Source organism: Ictidomys tridecemlineatus, chromosome 6 (assembly GCF_052094955.1).
Source record: "Ictidomys tridecemlineatus isolate mIctTri1 chromosome 6, mIctTri1.hap1, whole genome shotgun sequence".
Lineage (NCBI taxonomy): Eukaryota > Metazoa > Chordata > Mammalia > Rodentia > Sciuridae > Ictidomys > Ictidomys tridecemlineatus.
Genome location: NC_135482.1, coordinates 22,690,699 through 22,712,721, shown reverse-complemented (window position 1 = coordinate 22,712,721; position 22,023 = coordinate 22,690,699). Strand labels below are relative to the sequence as shown.

General features: G+C 34.1%; 1 protein-coding gene across 4 annotated transcripts in view; it reads right to left on the bottom strand.

Moving 5' to 3' along the window:
• Cdk17 (cyclin dependent kinase 17) overlaps window positions 1–22,023 on the bottom strand; it is a 100,585-nt gene that overhangs the window by 64,823 nt on the left and 13,739 nt on the right. The window contains exon 2 of one of the 4 annotated variants that reach the window (XM_078052962.1): window positions 16,528–16,600. The exons of the other annotated variants lie outside the window; for them this stretch is intronic. The gene's annotated coding sequence lies outside the window, so the exon portion shown is untranslated. The remainder of the gene's footprint in view (window positions 1–16,527; window positions 16,601–22,023) is intronic. 4 annotated transcript variants of the gene reach the window in all.

The following is a 22,023-nucleotide window of genomic DNA, read 5'->3' as shown; positions in this document are numbered from 1 at the left end:
ATAAGAAACCATGAACAGAACATTCAAGAAACATGGGATAGCATAGGAAGATCAAATTTAAGAGTTATTGGGATAGAGGAAGGCATAGAGGTCCAAACCAAAGGAATGAACAATCTATTCAGTGAAATAATATAAAAAACTTTCCAAACATGAAGAATGAATTGGATATCCAAATTCAAGAAGCCTACAGGACGCCGAATGTACACAATCACAACAGACCCACACCAAAGGCATATTACAATGAAAATGCCCAACATACAGAATAAGGAGAGAATTTTAAAAGCCACAAGAGAAAGGAATCAGATTACATATAGGATTAAATCAATTAGGATAATGGCAGATTTTTCAACACAGACCCTGAAAGCTAGAAGATCCTGGAACAACATATATCAAGCTCTGAAAGATAATCAACCAAGAATCTTGTATCCAACAAAATTAAGCTTCAGATTTGAAGATTAAATAAAACCTTCCATGATAAACAAAAGTTAAAAGAATTTATAGCTAGAAAACTGGCACTACAAAACATCCTTGGCAAAATAGTTCATGAAGAGGAAATGAAAAATAGCAATGAAAATCAGCAGAGGGAGGTAATACACTAAGGGAAAAACTAATAAAAGAGGAAAATCAAGTCAAGTTAAATAACAAAAGTAAATATGGCTGGAATAGAAACCCTAAGTGTTAATGGCTTAAACTCATCAATCAAAAGACATAGGCTAGCAGATAAAATTAAAAAAAAAAAAAGACTCAACAATATACTGCTTCCAGGAGACTCATCTGATAGGAAAAATCATACCACTCACATGGACTGCAGAAACCAGCAGGGCTCCACTCTCATATAAAATAAAGTAGACTGCAAGCCAAAGTTAATCAAAAGGGATAAAGATGGATATTACACTGCTCAAGGGAACCATATACCAACAAGACATAACAATCATAAATATATAAACCTCAAACAATGGTGCAGCTATGTTCATCAAACAAACTCTTCTCAAGTTCAAGAGTCAAATTCACCACAACACAATAATAGTGGGTGACTTTAACACATCTCTCTCACCACTGGATAGATCTTTGAAACAAATGTTGAATAAAGAAACTATAGAACTCAATAACACTATCAATAACTTAGACTTAACTGACATATATAGAATATTTCAACCTGCTTCAAGCAGATGGACACACTTTCTTCTCGGCAACACATGGATCCTTCTCTAAAATAGATCATATTCTATGCCACAAAGTAACTCTTAGCAAATACAAAAAAGTAGAGATACGACCATGCATTTTTATCAGATCATAATGGAATGAAATTGGAAATCAACAACAAAATAAAAAATAAAAATTTCTCCATCACCTGGAGATTAAACAATATGCTACTGAATGAACAATGGGTCACAAAAGACATCAAGGAGGAGATTAAAAAATTCTTAGAGGTAAATGAGAACACAGACACAACATATTGAAATCTCTGGGACACTATGAAAGCAATACTACGAGGAAAATTCATTGCATTGAGTTCATTCCTTAAAAGAAGAAAAAGTATAAATGACCTCACACTACATCTCAAAGCCCTAAAAAAGAAGAACAAATCAGCAACAAAAGCAGTAGAAGGCAAGAAATAATTAAAATTAGAGCTGAAATCAATGAAATCGAAACAAAAGAAACAATTGAAAAAATTGACAAAACAAAAAGTTGGTTCTTTGAAAAAATAAATAAAATTGACACAACCTTAGCCATGCTAACAAAGAGAAGGAAAGAGAGAACTCAAATTACCAGCATACGTGATGAAAAAGCTAAAATCACGGCAGACACTACAGAAATACAGAGGATAATTAGAAATTATTTTGAAATCTTATACTCCAATAAAATAGAAGACTTTGAAGGCATCGACAAATTTCTTAAAGTCATATGATTTGCCTAGATTGTGTCAGGAAGATATACATAATTTAAACAGACCAATATCAAGTGAGGAAATACAAGAAGCCATCAAAAGCTTACTAACCATGAAAAGCCCAGGACGAATGCATACACAGCCAAGTTCTACAAGACATTTAAAGAAGAACTAATACCAATATTCTTCAATTTTTTTCAGGAAATAGAAAAAGAGGCAGTAATTCCAAACTCATTCTATGAGGCCAATATCACCCTGATCCCAAAACCAGGCAAAGACACATCAAAGAAAGAAAACTTCAGACCAATATCTCTAATGAACATAGATGCAAAAATTCTCAATAAAATTCTGGCAAATCAAATACAAAAACATATCAAAAAGATTGTGCACCATGATCAAGTGGGATTCATCCCAGGGCTTCAAGGTTGGTTCAACATACAGAAATCAATAAATGTAATTCATCACAACAATAGACTTAAAGATAAGAATCATATGATCATCTCACCCAGAAAAAACATTTGACAAAATACAGCACCCCTTTATGTTCAAAATACTAAAAAAACTAGAAATAATGGGAACATATCTCAACATCATAAAGGGTATCTATGCTAAGCCTCAGGCCAACATCATTCTAAATGAAGAAAAATGGAAGGCATTCCCTCTAACAACTGCAACAAGACAGGGATACCCTCTTTCATCACTTTTATTCAACATACTTCTTAAAACACTGGCCACTCAATTCGATGCAAGAAATCAAAGGGATATGTATAGGAAAGGAAGAACTTAAATTAGCACTATTTGCTGACGATATGATTCTATACCTAGAAGACCCAAAAAATTCCACCAGAAAACTTCTAGAACTAGTAAATGAATTCAGCAAAGTAGCAGGATATAAAATCAACACAGTGACAAATCCTCTGAGAAGGAAATGAGGGGGGGAAAAAAAAACTACCCCATTCCCAATAACCTCAAAAAAAAAAAAAAGATACTTGGGAATCAACTTAACGAAAGAAGTGAAAGATCTATACAATGAAAACTACAGAACCCTAAAGAGAGAAATCAAAGAAGACCTTAGAAGATGGAAAGATTTACCTTGCTCTTGGATAGGCAGAATTAATATTATCAAAATGACTATACTATCAAAAGCACCATACAGATTTAATGAAATTCTGATCAAAATTCCAATGGCATTCCTCATGAAATTCATCTGGAAAAATAAGAGACCCCAATCCTTATCAGGAAGAGCACAGCAAGTGGCATATATATATATATATATATATATATATATATATATATATGCACCAGACCTTAAAATATATTACAGAACAACAGTAATAAAAACAGCATGGTATTGGCACCAAAACAGACTGGTAGACCAATGGTAAAGAATAGAGGACACACCAAAATTACAATTATATTAGACAAAGGTGCCAAAAACATGCACTGGAGAAAAGATAGCATCTTCAACAAATTTTGCTGGGAAAACTGGAAACCCATATGTACCAAAATGAGATTAAACTCATCTCTCTCACCATGCACAAAACTTAACTCAAAATGAATCAAGGACATAGCAATTACACCAGAGACTTGCATCTAACAGAAGAAAAAGTAGGTCCTAATCTTCAACATTGTGGGATTAGGCCCCAACTTCCTTATTAAGACTCCTATAATGCAAGAATTAAAACCAAGAATCAATAAATAGATGGAATCAAACTAAAAAGTTTCTTCTCAGCAAAAGAAACAATCGGTGAGGTGAACAGAGAGCCTACATCCTGGGAGCAAATCTTTACCCCTCACACATCAGACTGAGCACTAATCTCTAGGGTATATAAAGAATTTTACAAACTAAGCACCGAAAAAACAAATAACTCAATCAACAAACAGGCCAAGGACCTGAATAGACACTTCTCAGAAGATGATATACAATTAATCAACAAATATATGAAAAAATGTTCATTATCTGTAGCAATCAGAGAAATGCAAATCAAAACTACTCTACGATATCATCTCACTCCAGTCAAAATGGCAGCTATTATGAAGACAAACAACAATAAGTGTTGACGAGGATGTGGGGGAAAAAGATACACTCATACATTGCTGGTGGGACTGCAAATTGGTGCAGCCAATATGGACAGCAGTGTGGAGACTCCTTGGAATCTGGGAATGGAACCACCATTTGACCCAGCTATTCCTCTATTCAGACTATGCCCAAAGGATTTAAAAACGGCATACACACACACATCAATGTTTATAGCAGCACAATTCACAATAGCAAAACTGTGGAGCCAACCTAGATGCCCTTCAGTGGATGAATGGATTAAAAAAATGTGATATATATATATATACACAATGGAATTTTACTCAGCAATAAAAGAGAATAAAATCATGGCATTTTCAGGCAAATGGATGGTGTTCAAGAAGATAATGCTAAGTGAAGTTAGCCAATCCCAAAAAAACAAATTCTGAATATTTTCTCTGATATAAGGAGGCTGACTCATAGTGGGGTAGGGAGGGGGAACATGGGAGGAATAGATGAATTCTAGATAGCATAGAGGGGAGGAAGGGAAAGGGAGGAGGCAGGAGATTAGCAAGGAGGTGGAATGTGATGGATATCATTATCCAAAGTACATGTATGAAGACACAAATTAGGTCTCAACCTACTTTATACAGAGAGAGATGAAAAATTGTGGTATATATGTGTAATAAGAATTGTAATGCAAAACAAACAACAAAGTTCATGTATAAAGACATAAATTGATGTGAACATACTTTATATTTAAAGATATGAAAACTGTGCTCTATATGTATAGTAAGAATTGTAATGCATTCTGCTATAGTATATTTTTAAAAAATAAAATAAAATAAAAATTGTTTAGTTTTAGATGGACACAAGACCTTTATTTTATTATTTTTTATATGATGCTGAGGATTGAACCCAGTGCCTCACACTGAGCTACAACCACAGCCCTTTTTTCCTCTCTTTTTAATTGTTTTCTTGTTTCTTCTTTACCCTTTTTGCCTTTCTCCTAAGTTTACTTTCAATCTTTTTTTTGGGTGGGAGGGGGGTGTGTCCAGGATTGAACTCAGGGGCACTTGACCATTGACCCACATCCCCAGTCCTATTTTGTATTTTATTTGGAGACAGGGTCTCACTGAATTGCTTAGCACCTCACTTTGCTGAGACTAGCTTTGAACTCATGGTCCTCCTGAGCCACTGGGATTACAGGCATGTGCCAACCAGCTCTTTATTTCTTAACTGTTTATTTTATTCTCTGCATTATTTTCCCCTTTATTTTCTGTTGATAGCATTGCTACTGTTGTTGTTCTATTTATCCGATTTTTCACCCCCTTTTCTATATCAAGCCACTTTGGGTAGCGCTCTATCACCATGCTATAGTCACAGTCCAGCTGTGGGTAACTGTACCTGGTTCCAGCCATGACCTATTCCCTTGGCGGATACTTCAACTTGAAGAACAGAGAGGATAAAAGATTCCAACTGACAATCCATCCCCAAGCAGGCACAGGTCATGGTGGGGGAAGGTGGTCCCCCTATTGGACACTCACCTCCATACAACAGCAAAGAAAAATAACAAAAATGCTGCAGAGTCAACTTACAAGAAACATCAGCATCAGTTTACCCTGTCATACTGCAAATGGCTGACAAGATTGGAGGTGTCAGAGAGGGGAAGCTGTAATTCTGACTCTAGCCTTTCCCAATGAAATAACTGAAATTGCACCAGTTTCTTTTTCTAATTTTATTTATTTATGCTGGTGCTGGGGACAGAACCCAGTACCTCTCATATGCCAAGTGCACACTCTGCCACTGAGCTACATCCTCTGCCAGAACTTTGGAGTTTATTTTTTGTTGTTATTGTTATTTTGTTTTGGGAGTGCTGGAAATTGAACACAGGGCCTTAAGCATTCTAGGCAAGCACTCTACCACTGAGTCACATCCCCAACTAGTGCTGTACCAGTTTCTAAACAGAGGATACAATCTCCAGGCTCATCATCATGACAAGAACAAGCAGCAGCAGAACTACTTTCAAGTACCAGGGCAAATGACAACTGGGACCAAAGAAACACACAACTCCTAATAGGGGTTTCCAATACCACTGCAGAACTACAAAGGGTACACTCCACACTTATTGTCTGTACAATACCTGCCTATAAAAACAGAGGGACCCCATTCTTGTGAGACCTTCAGAAAAAGTGGATCCCGCAGGCCCCAAACAGTGTACTTTATTTCAAATCCAGCCAAGGATGTCAAAAGGAAGTGAGACTATGAAGTCTGACTGCAATTAAACACTATATAGCAAACCGATATTCTAGGACACATTGTTAAAAGAAGGGTGCTTTTTAAGAAGGCCCTCAAATAAAAGTGGAAGACATACCCATCTCACTAAATGCACAAATCTCAATATAAAAATATAATATGGGGGGAAAAAGGCAAAACTGACACCTCCAAAAATAACTCTCTAGTAATGAATGCCAAAGATATCAAAGTGGATAAAATGCCAAAGAATTTTTTCATGATTTTTAAAAAGCTCAATGAGAATACAAATAAACAGGCAGCTTAATTAAGAAAGATAATGCTGGAGGTAAATGAGCACTTCAATAAAGAGATTCTGAAAAAGAATGACATAGAAATCTTGGAAATAAAAAGCTCAATAAGTCAGGTAAAAAATTCAGTTGACAACAACAGATAGGTAAAGCCGAAGAAAAAATATCAGAGTTCTGAGGACAACTTTGTCTAAACAGTATATTTAGACAGCAATAAAGAAAAAGTCAGAATGAAAAGAACATATAAGATCTCTGGGACACCACTGAAAGATACTGAATAATCAACATACTAAAATTTTCCCTATGTTGGGCAACTCATGGACATCTAGGTTCATGATACATTTAGAACCCCAAATGGACATGATCAGAAAAGAATCTCTCTACAGATATTACAGTTACATTGTAAAAACTACTGGAAAATGAAATAAAATTAGAAGCTGCAGAGAGAAGTGCCAAGACACATTCAAAGGCAAACTCATTAATAAAACAGCAGATTTCTAGGCAGAAACTCTAAAGGTCAGGAGGGCATGGAGGCATGTATTTCAAGTTCTGAAAGGGGAGAAAAAAACAAAACTGCACATCATGTACAACCACAAGAATGGGAACTTATACTCCATGTATGTATAATATGTCAAAATACACTCTACTGTCATGTATATCTAAAAAGAACAAAATTTTAAAGATTTAAAATATATTTAAGGAAAAATAAATCTGCCATGCAAAGATATTAAAGCAGGATCCTCTAGAATCAAGAGATAATTAGGGGCCTTCTAATATAAGCATAATCTAAAGGAATCCATGACCACTAGGCCAACAGTAAAGAAGATATTTAAGAAAATCTTACACCCATAAGAGGAAGAAAGGTTAACACAATCATGTAAGCATGAGAAAGAATAAATCTCACTACAAGAGTAGATAAACAAATGAGAAATTTATCAATACAGTAAACCATCAAACATCTAAGATGAAATATTTTCAGAATAAGAAAAAAATCAACAAAATGACAAGAACAACGTACCTTTCAATAATAACCCTGAATTCAAATAGTTCTTCAATGAAAAGACAAATACTTCCTGACTGAATCAAAAAACTAGACCTGACAAAATGCTGCCTTAAAAAAAAAAAAAAAAAACTCACCTCACTTGCAAATACAAGCACAAACTTAAAGGATGGAAATGATATTCCAAGCAAATGAATTCTGAAAGTAAGCAACAGTAGCTATACTTTTATCTGACAACATAGACTTTAAGCCCAAATTGGTTAGCAGATACGTGGAAGATCACTACATATTGACAAAGGGAACAAACAATTCATCAAGAAAATGTAACAATTATATTTGTACCAATTATTGAGCATCCAATTTATAAAACAAACACTACTAGACATTAAAGGGAGAGACAGACATACACATAATAATAGTGGGTTATTTTAATACCCTACTCTCACCAATAATAGATCAGCAACAGACCAAAGGGGGTGGGAGTGGGGAATCAGCCAAGAAACATTAGAGTTGAATTACATTACAGACTGGATGGATTTAACAGATATCTACAGCATATCCAATCTAAAAGCTGCAGAATACACATTCTTTTCATCAGCCTGTGAAACTTTTTTCCAAAACAGTTTGTATATTAAACCCTAAAGCAAGTCTTAACAAAATAAAAAATCATTTCTTGCATCTTAACAGATCACAATAACATGAAACTAGAAGTCAACAGCAAGAGAAAACTACAGGAATTAAACAGACTCAAGGAGAATCAACAGCACATGGTTAACAAACAGTGGATCAATGAAGAAATAAGGGGCGAATATTTTTTAAATTCCTAGTATTAAACAAAAATGGAAACCCAACATAACAGAACCTGTGAGATACAGCAAAAGCAATACTAAGGTAAGTTTATATCAATGAGTAAAAAAAAAAAAAAAAAAAGCCCACAGATCTCAAATAAATAACTCAAGGTCTTCGAAAAAATAAGAACAAATCAAACCCCAAATCACTAGCAGGGAAGAAATAATAAAGATCAGAGCAGAAATAAATGAATAGAGACTAAAAAATCAACACAACAGATCAATGAAACAAAGAATAAATTACTTGAAAAGATAAACAAAACTGACAAATCTTTAGCTAAACTAACAAAAGAAAAAGTGAAGACCCAAATAAATAAAATTACAACAGATGCCACTGAAATTCAAAGGATTATTAGGGAACATTTTGAAAAAGCATATCAAAAATTGGAAAATCTAAAAGAAATGGAAAATTTTCTGGACACATATGACCCACCAAAATTGAACCAAGAGGATATTTTAAAAAATTAAATAGGTCAATAACAAGTAATGAAACTGAAGCAGTAATTAAAAGTCTCTCAACAAGGAAAAGCTCATATCTAAAATTGTAAAGAACAAACAACAATGCTCTGCAAACCATTCCATAAAATAGGGAAGAAACCCTTCCAAACTCATTCTATTAAGCCATTATTATCTTGCTTCCAAAACTTGATAAGGACACAATTTTTAAAAAAAAGAATATAAATATAAAATATCCCAGATGAATACAGATGCAAAATCCTCAGTAAAATACTTGCAAATCAAATTCAATAGCACGTTAAAATGGTCTCACTCCTTGATAAAGTTGGTTTCATTCCAGGGATACAAAGATGGTCCAATATATGAGCATCTAAGACAGCACATAAACAGAATTAAGAACAAAAATCCCATGATCATTTCAAAAATATAGAAAAAGTCTTAGATAAAATTCAACATCCCTTCCATGATAAAATTCCTGAATGAATTAGATATAGAAAGATCGTATCTCAACATAATAAAGGTATATAAGACAAACCCACAGCCAACATCATACTGAAAGGGGACAAACTGAAGACCATTTCCTCTAAGATCAGGAACAAAAAGAAAGGATGTCTGCTTTCACCACTCTTATTCAATACAGTACTAGAAACTTAAGCCACAGCAACTAGGTAAGAGAAAGAAATAAAAGGAATATACATAGCAAAGGAGAAAGTCCAATCATTCCTATTTGCTGATAATATGACTCTATACTTCAAAAATCCTGAAGAATCCACCAAAAGACACTTAGCACTGATAAACAAAAAACAAATTCAGGAAAGTAGCAGGATATAAAAATCAACATACAAAGTCAATAGGTTTTCTGTACACCAATAATTAATTCACTGAAAAAGAAATCAGTAAAGCAATCCTATTAGCAACAGCCTCAAAATATTTATCTAATAATACACCTAAGGAGGTGAAAAACCCCTATAATGAAAATTATAAAACTATCAAGAAGAAACAGCAGAAAACACTAGAGCAATGCTAGTAGCATCACAATACCTGATTGTAAAACATACTAGAACCATAGTGACATAAAACAGCGGAAGACCAACAGAACAGATGAGAGGACCCAGAAATAAATGCATGTATCTACAGCCAACTGATTCTTGACAAATGTGCTAAAAACATACAGTGAGGAAAAGATGTCCTCTAAACAAATGGGCTAGGTAAACTGAATATCTGCATACAGAAAATTGAAACTAGATTCCTGTCTTTCACCCTGTACAAAAGTCAAATCAAAATGGATCAAAGAACCTAAAACATGGAAACTACTAAAAGAAAACACAGGGAAAACACTCCAAGATATTGGCACAGGCAACAATTTATGAATAGTACTCCAGGAGCTCAGGAAACAAAAGCAAGAATTTTAAAATTTTCTGTACAGTAAATCTGCTAATAGAAATCTACAGAATAGGAGAAAATGTTTGCCATCTAATCATATGACAGAGGATTAATATGCAGAATATTTTCTTAATTAACAAAAGAACAAGTAATTTGATCAAAACATGGGCAACTGATCCGAACAGAGATTTCTCAAAAGAAATACAAATGGCCAATAAATATATGAAAGCCATCTGGGAAATGCAAATCAAAACTATATTAAGCAAGACATGATGGCGCACACCTGTAATCTTGGCTGGGGAGGCTGAAGCAGGAAGATCATATGTTCTTAACCAGCCTCAGCAATGTAGTAAGGCCCTATGCAACTTAGCGAGATCCCATCTAATAAAATACAACAAAAGGGATGGGGAAGTGGCTCAGTGGTTAAGCACCCCTGGGTTCAATCCCTGTTACAAAAAAAAAAAAAAACACTATTTGGACTGGGCAAGGTGGCAGACTCTTGTAATCACAGCAACTCAGGAGGCTAAGGCAGGAGGATCACAAATTCAAAGCCAGCTTCAGCAATTTAGCAAGACCCTGGATAGCAAAGTAAGCAAACCCTGTCTCAAAAAAAAAAAAAAAAATTTAAAGGGCTGGAGATGTGGCTCAGTGATTAAGTGCCCCTGGGTTCAATCCTGGTACCAAAAAATAATAAAATAATAATTTAAAATAAAAACTATAATGAGATTCCATCTCACCCCAGTCAAAATGGCCATTGTTCAAATAAATTAATTAATTTAATTAAAAAATAACATGCTGACAAGGATGGAGAAAAAGGAACCCACATACACTGTTGTTGGGGAATGTAAACTAGTGTAGCCACTATGGAAAATAGTACTTGAGTGTCCTCGAAAAACTAAAAATAGAATTATCATATGATCCAGCCACATAACTCCAAAGAAAATGAAGTCAGCATACAAAAGAGATACATGCATACTCATGTTCATTGTTAGACTACTTACACTAGTTAAGATATGGAATCAGTCTAGGTACCCATCAAAAGAAGAACGGATAAATATGGTAGAAACACACAAGTTATTATCCATAAATAAGAATGAAATCTTGTCATTTCCAGGAAAGTCAATGGAACTGGAAGACATCAGGTTTAGTGAAATAAACCAGACACAAAAAGACAAGTATCACACGTTTTCTTTCATAAATGAAACCTAAAAAAAGAAGGGAAAAAAAATCCTGAAAGTAGAAGAATGGCTATCTGGGAAAGGGAAGGAAAAGTGGGGAGGAGAGCAAGAAAGTGTAGAAGTAAGGTGAACATGATCAAGGCAGGATATATGCACATACATAAATGTTTCAGTAAAACCCATTAATTTGTGCAATTAATATATTAATTATTATAATAAAAACAACTTATGTCAAACTTTAAAACAATATTTTTGTGAAAAAACATAATATATGCTGAATATAGCAGTCTTTGCAAGCATGCAACAATTTATCTCATCTAAAATACTTTAAACAGAAATTTTAGTCATACAACAAAAACTTTGGAATATGTGGGTTTCAACAAGGATTTACATCATATTTTATATAGAAATTTAAAATATTTATTGTAGGACCTGACCTATCAATTTCTGTCTTTGTTATGCTTTGGGGGAAAAGTATATAGTGAGCTCCTAGGCATCTGAGTATATGTTCATTTATGAAGGTTTTCATAACAGTATACTTCAAATTTGATAAAACTATAAGTCAGTGGGTGTGCAACTGACAGGAAAGAAAATCTAACAGCATATACCAAGACTCCCCAGAACTCATGAATAGTAAAAAAGTAAAATCACAACAAATTTATAACTACTCAATCCAGAATTAATTTACTCTCATTAACTTTACTCAAGTGTTAGAGGAATAGCAATTGTCATTTAATTGCAGTAGGGATGTTCAATCAAATAGACAAAAAAAAAAAAAAAGGTGTACAGAGTATAAAAATGCTTAAAGGAATCCAAAGTAGATCCTCTTTTATACTTTCAATTGCTTCCCAAAACATATGAATTCTTTTACCAAGGAGAAAACGAGACCTTTTTTCTGATGTACGAATTTGATTTTTTAACCCAGAAATGAAACAATGGCTGCACAAGTCTCTAGTTTTAGGCATATCACTCCAACTAAGTTTTTCCAAGAGCCCTGATAGGTTATCTTCTATGTTTACACAAGCATTACCATTTATCACACAAAGGACAAAGAAAAGTTTCCAGTCTTTTTCTATTCTTTCTATAAGCAAAAGGATTAAATTTAATGATACCATTCACTGATTCTTCAAAAGACAATAAATACTACCCTAGAATGCAATTATATTTATGAATTAACTATCCTACTTTTGACACAAAATTTAATATAACCAAGGACTCCCTAAAAGATGGTTCAAATAAATATCTCAATGTTAAAATATGAGCAATCATCTGTAAGATTATCCAGGCAACTCACAAGCTATAGACTAGCCAGCATATCCGTCAAGAATGATTAAAAATGTATGAAAAATGATTAGTATCTACTAATGCCAAGTATAATTTTTCTCTCATTAAGTGAGACTTAAATTTAAATAATGCCCTACCCATCAGTTTTTCTCACAATATTCACCTAAAAAGGTACTTGGAAACTCAAGGGGGAAAAGTACTTCAAAACATCACTGATATGGACTGGTGACATGGCTCAGCAGTAGTATGCTTCAGCAGCATGCACAAGGCCCTGGGTTTGATCTCCAGCGTCACCAAAAAAAAAAATTCAACTAATATTATTTTAGATAAAACACATTCTAACTACTAAAAGGCCTCATCTTTTATCAATTTTCTCCTCTGTGAAAATAAAGGAAAAAGTGCTTTAAATAACAAAGGAATTAAAAAATAAACTTTTCACATATAATTTTTCAGCAATCATTTTGAAATACATTATCTCCATGGGAGTACTAGAAGTTAACATTGTCAAAAAAATTCTTTTTTCTTTTTTAATGTGTTAGAAAAAGTAGCTAAGCAGTATTATGTCCACTCTGTTCTAGAACATTATATACATTAATTCATTTAACCATAATATTAACTATAAGATTACTAAAATTATCCCCATTTTACATATGGAGAAATGTAGACAGTGAAAATTAAAATACACACAGAGAGACACAGACTATAGCAAGTAAGCAGAGGAGCCACTGAGAACTGAAGCAGTAGAACACCCTGATTCATATTCTCAAACACTACATAATAACACATAACTTCCCTCAATAAATATGTACTGGTTGGAAGACATGATAGTTGTTCTTTCTTCTATGAGTTATAAAAATCAATGACTGGGAAGCACAACCTTTTTGTATTTACCTAGACAGAACTGGTATACTCTCACAGCCTTCATATCTCTTTAATAAACATATCCCTAATTGTTTCTAATTAATTTAAGTACAAGGTTATGAACATCCTAGAGAAGAAAGGATATTTTGCTGTTTGACAATAAGACAGAAAAAGGAAGGTGGTTTTAAAAAAAAAAAAAAAGTCACTCTAGGTTATACACAAGGGAGGGAGAACAAATCTTTTTTTTTTTTTTGAGACACAAATCTTATTAAATACTTAGTATATTTTGCAAATGTAATTAAACACTTCAAAATGTATGTGACCAAACTGGAACACAGCTCAAGTAGTATTTTCTGCTAACCTCTATTAAGAGTTAAGATTTGATTAGAAACTACAATTGCTATACTTGTCTTATTTGATGCCCAGGAGAGTCTCATGAACTGGTATTTTTCTATCCATTTTACAAGAGGAAATAGATTCCAAATGTCAATAAATATACCTGAGATCACACAGGGAGGCTGGCCATTTCCAAAGTCTACAAAATTAAGTTTATTTATTCATAGCTTTCTCCTGAGAGTAGATTTTTTTAAAGAGAATTTTTTTAATTCTAATTTGTTATGTATGACAGCAGAATGCATTACAATTCATATTACACATATACAGCACAATTTTTCATATCTCTGGTTGTACACAAAGTAGAGTCACATCATTCCTCTTCATACATGTACTTAGGATAACGATGTCCATCTCATTACACCGTCTTTCTTACTCCCATATCCCCTCTCTTTACCTCCCTCCCCTTTGCTCTATCTAGAGTTCATCTAATCCACCCATACTCCCCCCACAACCCCATTATGAATCAGCATCCTTATATCAGAGAAAACATTTGGCATTTGTTTTTTGGGGATTGGCTAACTTCACTTAGCATTATATCTGAGTGTAGATTTGAGAAATGAAATTTGTTACAAAGGCATGAAAGAGACAGCCCATAAAAATATCCAATCCAGGGAGTAAGATCAAAGACAGGATTAGGATCCAATTTCGGGCTGGGGATGTGGCTCACAGGGTAGCACGCTCGCCTGGCATGCGTGCGACCCAGGTTCGATCCTCAGCACCACATACAAACAAAGATGTTGTGTCCATTGAAAACTAAAAAAATAAATAAATATTAAAAAAAAAAGGATCCAATTTCATTTTGCTCCAAAGCAGATTCTCCAAATGTGCTCTGAGAAATTTTTACAGGGGGTCTTGAGATCAAAATAATTTTTACAATACTAAAAAGTTATTTGCTCTTTCTACACTTATCTCACAAATGTACGGTTTTTATAGAGACTAAATTTCATAGAATACTGTAATAGATTAAAATGCAAAAAAAATGTGCATTAAGATGTGAGAATCCATCTGTTTTCAAGTAAGCTACACATTAAAGAAGATCTGCAAGTATGTAATAATATATGCAAATATAACCCACCTAAATGAAAAGTCTTAAGAGTTTTCCATGAATATTTGAATATAAAGAGAAGGCTGAAATTCAACCCATTCTCTTAAACCTATTCCCAACCAATCTTCAAAACTATAATCTGGTCTTCTACATTGATTTACTCACCAGGATTAAGTGGCCTATATAAATCGAAACTTCTGGGTTTTACCATATTAGTTATTTGTTAAGAATGCTTTTTTTAAAAAAAAAAAATCCCTTACCCCATCACATCACTAATATCCCCCCAAAATGTTATATTAAGCCAATTATCTCAATTATTTCTTGTTCTACGTTTTTAATTAACACTATACTTTATTCTCTAGTTAGAATAGTTTCTATAGTTCTACATCCCTCAAAATAAACGAAAAAGTTATATCAAATCTATAAAACCGAAGGCTCTGCCTGACTCATGATAATCCCATTGATGTAAAGATATCATAGAGTAAAGCTAATCATTTGCTCTTTTTTAATATGTGAAATCTTTTTATCTTAAAATCTTTTTATCTTAAAATTTGTATTGGTGCATTATAATCATACATAATAGTGACATTCACTATTACATATTTGTACATGTATACAACAGAACAATAAAACTTGATTAATTTCATTTCTCAGTACCTCCTTTTTTCCTCCCTCCTCTACCCTTTTTTTTTGGTTTTGTTTTTGGTACTGGGGATTGTGCTCAGGGGCACTCACCACTAAGCAATATCCCCAGCCCTATTTTGTATTTTTTTTTTTTTTAAGATAGAGTGAGAGAGGAGAGAGAGAGAGAGAATTTTTAATATTTATTTTTTAGTTCTCGGCGGACACAACATCTTTGTTGGTATGTGGTGCTGAGGATAGAACCCGGGCCGCACGCATGCCAGGCGAGCACGCTACCGCTTGAGCCACATCCCCAACCCCCCTATTTTGTATTTTATTTAAAGACAGGGTCTCACTGAGTTGCTTAGTGCCACCCAATTGCTGAGGCTGGCTTTGAATTCTTGATCCTCCGGCCTCAGCCTCCCAAGCTGCTAGGATTACAGTCGTGCACCACCATGCCCAGCCTCATTTACCCTTTTAATCAATCTTAATTCCAACAATAAGAAATTAAAACAGCAATTTGGGACCTAATTTTAGTAGGAAAAATTAAGTAATAACACATACATTTACATATTTAGAAGGACACATTCTTATAGTTACTATAAGAATAAAACCTTAATTCCCTTCAAAAATATTAAGTCCATATCATATGACACATTTTTCAATTATGACTAAATAATATTAGGTATTGTTTTTGATATTTTTTATAATACAAGTCTCACAAAATATTCTACTTTCTAAATAGTCATGCACATTTCAATGAGAATGTTCTTAGCATACTTGGCACAAGGTAAACATAAATTTTTCTCAGCATATTAAAAAGAAAAAATAAGAAGAATATGTATAACTTTATAGCCTTTGTCTTCAAGACACATCTGATCTGAACAACTCAACATACTATTTGTCATTCTGCAATTTATGATACAATAATGATTTATTACATTTTTAGAAAACTAATACTATAAAGCCTTTGTAAGACAAATTCTACTGGATAGGGGCCAACTTGCCTTGGCAACAGTGGAAGTCTTGGCAACATATTAAAAATGCCAGCACTCTTCAACCTTCTGGTAAAGTTTTTCTCTGAGGAAAGAAAAGGCTATTAAGAAAAAGATCACTCTTACATGACTAATTTTGAAGACTGGAAATACCCGCGAAAAAGAGTCTTCCCAAAACTTAGGAAAAACTTTGTGGTGATTGTATTTTGCAGGGGACACCTTAATCGTCTACCACATTAGTTGCTAAGTAGAAAATTAGAAATTGCTCACATACCAATTCTAATATGAAGGAACAAAACAACAAGTCAATTAACAAAGCATACCCCACTTTCTTTATAAGATCTATAGTAATCAAAACAATAAGAAGAAAATTTATACCTAACTCCATAGCCACAACTTTGGATTTTTCCCAAAGGTTTTCACTTTTACTTGTAGGATTTTTCTATTGTAATACTTCCACTTATTTAGGAAATATCAGCATATTACAAGTAGAAAATTAAAGTACTGGATTAAATTAATATAAAATAAAAAGATGGTAAAATATGCAAGATATGCATTACAAATGACAGATCTTTTAAATATTCAAAGATAGGTTTCTCATGAGGACATAGAAAAACATTTAAAAACAGTGATTCTTGAATTAACTAAAATTCTCATCAACAGAATATTTTTGGTTATCTGAATCCTCCACTAAGTGGAATTAAATAGACTCCAGTTAATGAAAGACTGGCTATCTGGGCCTAGATTCTCCATTATTACTCACTACCTGTTCGGTCTTGATCCTCAAAAGCTGAGAGGTAACATATTTCTACATTTAATTAATACACGGTGAAATGTTAATTACCTACTACTTTGACACTAGTGATGAAGGGTTTACAGCCTACAGGAAGTCCACTTTGTGTAACAAAAATTGAGAGTAAGTTTTAGAGTAAGCTTAATCTAGGTTCAAATCCTGATTCCCTCATTTGGACATTGGTGAGAATAAGAAGTCTGACACTGAGAAAGCCATGCTCAGTTTTCTTTTTCAAGAAGGAATCAACTACTATCTCAAAAGAATGTAACATCTAAATTAGAATTGATGTATTGTGGCTAGCACAAGGTGAAGCATCCAACAGACATTACTTCCTCTACTATACTTTCAAATAATGAACATCAAATATATGTGCTGTATGTAAAACTGCAGGCTACACACCACTGACCATCTCTCTTCCCCATCACAGTCAAAATGACATAAACTTTTGTGGGGTAACATGTGAGCCAAGTTCATAAAATTATTAGTACAAAAATATTCTCAATTTTAAATAACTTCCACGATGCTAAATGCATTTATGAATGCCAAAATTAACCCCACTATTATGTATAAACTAAAAAATAGATCTAAAAAACCTACAGAATTTCCCAACATATAATACCTATGTTAATAACATCATAACAGATTTAACATTTGTATACACTCAACATCTGTACACACTCAAAAAAACTGTTAAAGGAAAATTCATCACTGGAGCCAACTGATCTTTTTCCACTTAGGCATATAAGGCCTATGTGCTGACCCTGTTACTTTTCAGCCCCATCTTTAGAGATTACATACCCAATAAGTACTTTCATTGTCTCAGTGAAATTATTTGTAACTTCCATTCCTTTAAGGTGTTTTGTTCAGGCCTCTCTGCTTTACACAAGCATATCCCTCTACCCAGAACCACTAGGTCCTCCCATTCCTCATCCCATGCTCTGTCCTCCTGGCAAATTCTTATTCTTTCTTTATAATTCTATTTTAAAACCCCTTCATCCCAAAAAACATGGCCAAAGACCTCAAAGCCCTGTGAAAACCAGGTAGAGGAAGGACAAATTTACTTCTCCACAGAAGTAAAAATAACTTCAGACAGGCTTAATACTGGTCAAGTAGTAAGTTTAAGGGTAAGTAAGCAGAACATGTGAGAATATTCTTCAGAAAGAAAGGAAGTGGCACAACAAAGCAGCTTTGCTATAGTCACTCCACAGGCAGGGAGCAGGAGAAAGGTACATGTACTTCTGACTATTTCAGTGTATAGTCAGATGGCAACATTTTGGTTAATGAGGAGACTGCACATACAACAGTGATCCCATAAGATTACAATGGAGCTGAAAAATTCCTACCACCTAGAGACATCAAAATGCAACCCATCAGTTATATATGTGTGGTAATGTTAGTATGAGTGAATCTACTGTAATGCCAGTCATAAAAAAAAAAACCAAATATATTCAACTATGTGTAGTACACATTACTTGATAATGATTTTGAACAATTACGTGACTGTCTATGTATTTGCTACGCTGTACTTTTCACTGTTAGAGTATATTCCTTCTACTTATATGCAAAATGCTTTCTATAAAATAATATGCCACATTTATGCTAGTAGCAACCTCAAACATCTTGTTTGCCACATCTCGATTATGTGGCAAAAAGCCATGTTGAGTGACTGACCTATAATATCCAGACTTGTATAAGCACACTATCATATCTGCATAATGAAGACTCCTAATGCTACATTTTGCAGAATGTGTCCCCATCATTTACTGAAGCAGAACTGTATATGCTTATCTATCCCAATTTTGACTTACCTAAGGCTTTCTCCACATCTATACATTGACATCAGCACTGCTGAACAGTCACATAACAAAGCAGTTTTGATCAACAAACCTAAATGAGTGTCAACACTGATTAACAATCTTACTACATTTCTCAGCTAAGCTTGATCTCCCACTCTCTCCAATGCTCACTTCAAACCATATCCGATAACATACATAATAATCTCTTCCCCACCTCTCACAACTGCATTTGTACATATCTGTAAACAGTTGATATTAAAGACAGAAACCTGCAAGCAGAAATTTCCTCAACTACCTACACCAGTATAACTACCCTATATTCTTACCTATCCTTCCCAATTTTATAGGAGTTTGACCACTCCCACATCAGCCTTAAAAACATTTCCTTGACTTCCCTATAACAATATACTGGTTTTCTTTTAACCTCTGGCCATTCCTTTTCAGGTTTATTCCACTCTTGCCCTACCCCCAGACACCCCACACACACAAACAAATACATACCAGTGTGGCCATTAAGAACTTAAAAGTCCCAAGCATTTTTCATATTATTTGTTTCCTTCATAGGCAAGCTCATTCAGAGACATGACTTCAGTATTCTGTCTCCCAGATTTCTCTCTCTGACCCTGACCTCTTCACTGGGCTGAAGATTCATATCCAACTGTGTCTGCTTGGGTGTTTTAGATACCTTAACTGTTAAAGTTAGGCCTGATTCCTCAGGTGAAAAAATTCAAAGTCAAACCACTCACCAAGAAAATGTATTGTCTTTATAGATGTGCCCAGGAATTAGACGTTTTATAAATACATTTTGAGTGAGCACTGAGAACTGAAACTGTCTACCCTGAGTTTACAGTCTACAATAACTATCACTATTCATCTGTCTTCAACAAATGACTTTACTATTCCAGGAAAGTCTTGTGAAATAGATAAGAGTTCCAAATAACTTCATTGTTCATTTCAGGAACTTCCAGAAAAACCGATACAAACCAAAGCAGAATATTCATTTTTTTAATAAACAACAGGTAAATGACTGTTCACTTTCCAAGACTGAACTTACCTTAAAATCTTTGCCTTGCTAAGTCTGTCAATCCTAAACTATTACATCTGAACCTTACTCTAATTCCAAATGTTATGGTTTGGATCTGGAAAGTCTCATGTGTTCAGAGGTAGGGCTTTGGGAAATGATTGGATCATGAGGGCTCTGACCTTATTAGTGGATTAATCCACTGATGGCTGAATGGACTCCTGGTAGGTGGGACCTATTTGGAGGAAATAGGTTAATGGGGAAGGGGATGCTCTTTGAGTGTTTATCTTCTCTCCAGCTCCTCCCCTTCCTTTGTCCCTTCCAATTTCCTGGCTGCCATCAGCTGAGCAACTTTCCTCTGCTACACACTTCTGCCATGAGATTGTTCCTCACCTCAGGTCCAAAGCAATAGAGCCAGCAGATCACATTCTGGTCACAGAGACAAAAAGCTAACAGTAATCAAGTCTTACATTGAAATACCCATCTTAAGCTCGACTCCAACCCCTCAATATAATACCCCAACTTTGCTGTCCCCCTTTCCACTACACTATACTTTTCACCACAACACCCCTTACCCCCCTGCAGATGCTACCAACTCTGGAAATGTGAACTCTCCTTTGTTGCTAAAAGCTAGAAACTCAACAGGTGATTTCTGGTGGTCATTCCATAGCCCTACAAGATACCACTCCAAATGTCTATTAAAAATTCAGTTCAGCAATACTAGACTCATAACAGTGTGGGGAAAATATTCATTCTATATTAGGCAGTATCCATTGACACTACTGATATCCCAGTTTCTCAATAATACAACTAACTGGTTCACTCATTATATTTTGAATGCCAAATAAAGAGTTTACAAATATCACAGAGATCAAAATATCACTGGGGAGTTCTAAGGAAGGTAAGAAATAGATCACAGATAAACTTAATAATCTAAGCAAGAATCATATGAGAAACAGAATGGGGAAAGTTGAATATATGAATAATCCACAATACTATGAAAAATATTATAAAATATATTAGAATTTAAGAGTGAAAAGAAACTTCCATTAGGAGAAAATGTTTGAGCATTTCTTTTACTAGAAATCACTTAAAACACAAAGACCAAGGCATGCTTATGTAAGAGTAATTTGAAAGAAAAGGTAAAGCATTTAAAATGCCCCAAAGAGGGCTGAAGTCGTGGCTTAGTGGTTGAGTGCTTGCCTAGCATGTGTGAGGCACTGGGCTCAATCCTAGCACCACATAAAAATAAATAAAATAAATGTTTCCATCTACAACTAAAGAAAAATTCAAACAAAAAAAATAAAAATAAAATGCCCCAAAAATGGGGAGGATTAAAACATCCCAATTTTAAGATTAAGTGAAAAGGAACACATGTTCTTTCATGGAATAATAATATGTATGCATTCCCTTAAAATCTTACTATAATAAAGACTTTTGTAACTATATTTTAAAATCCAGAAACATAAAAGGGAAAATTATACAATGGTATAAAAGAAAAAGTTTTGCATTTAAAAAAACTATAAACAACCTAAAAAAATTGCAACCCACATCATACATAAGGAGCTTATCTCCTTATAGAGACTCTTAAAGCCAAGAAAAAAAAAGACCAATGACCTAATAGAAAAACAAAGGTCATGAGAGTTCAATGGGAAAAAAATTAAATGTCCGCTGGACATATGAAAAAATACCTAACATCACTGATAAAGAGAGAAACACAAAAGCCTCAATTACACCAGTTCTCATCTATCAAACTGACAAAACTTCTAAGTCTGACAACATATTCAGCAGGCAACACTATGGAAAAATGCTTCATATACTTTCAGGTAATAGTATGGCAATCTGGTAGTATCTACCACAGTGACAGAAGCATATATCTTATTTTAAATAAGCTTTTA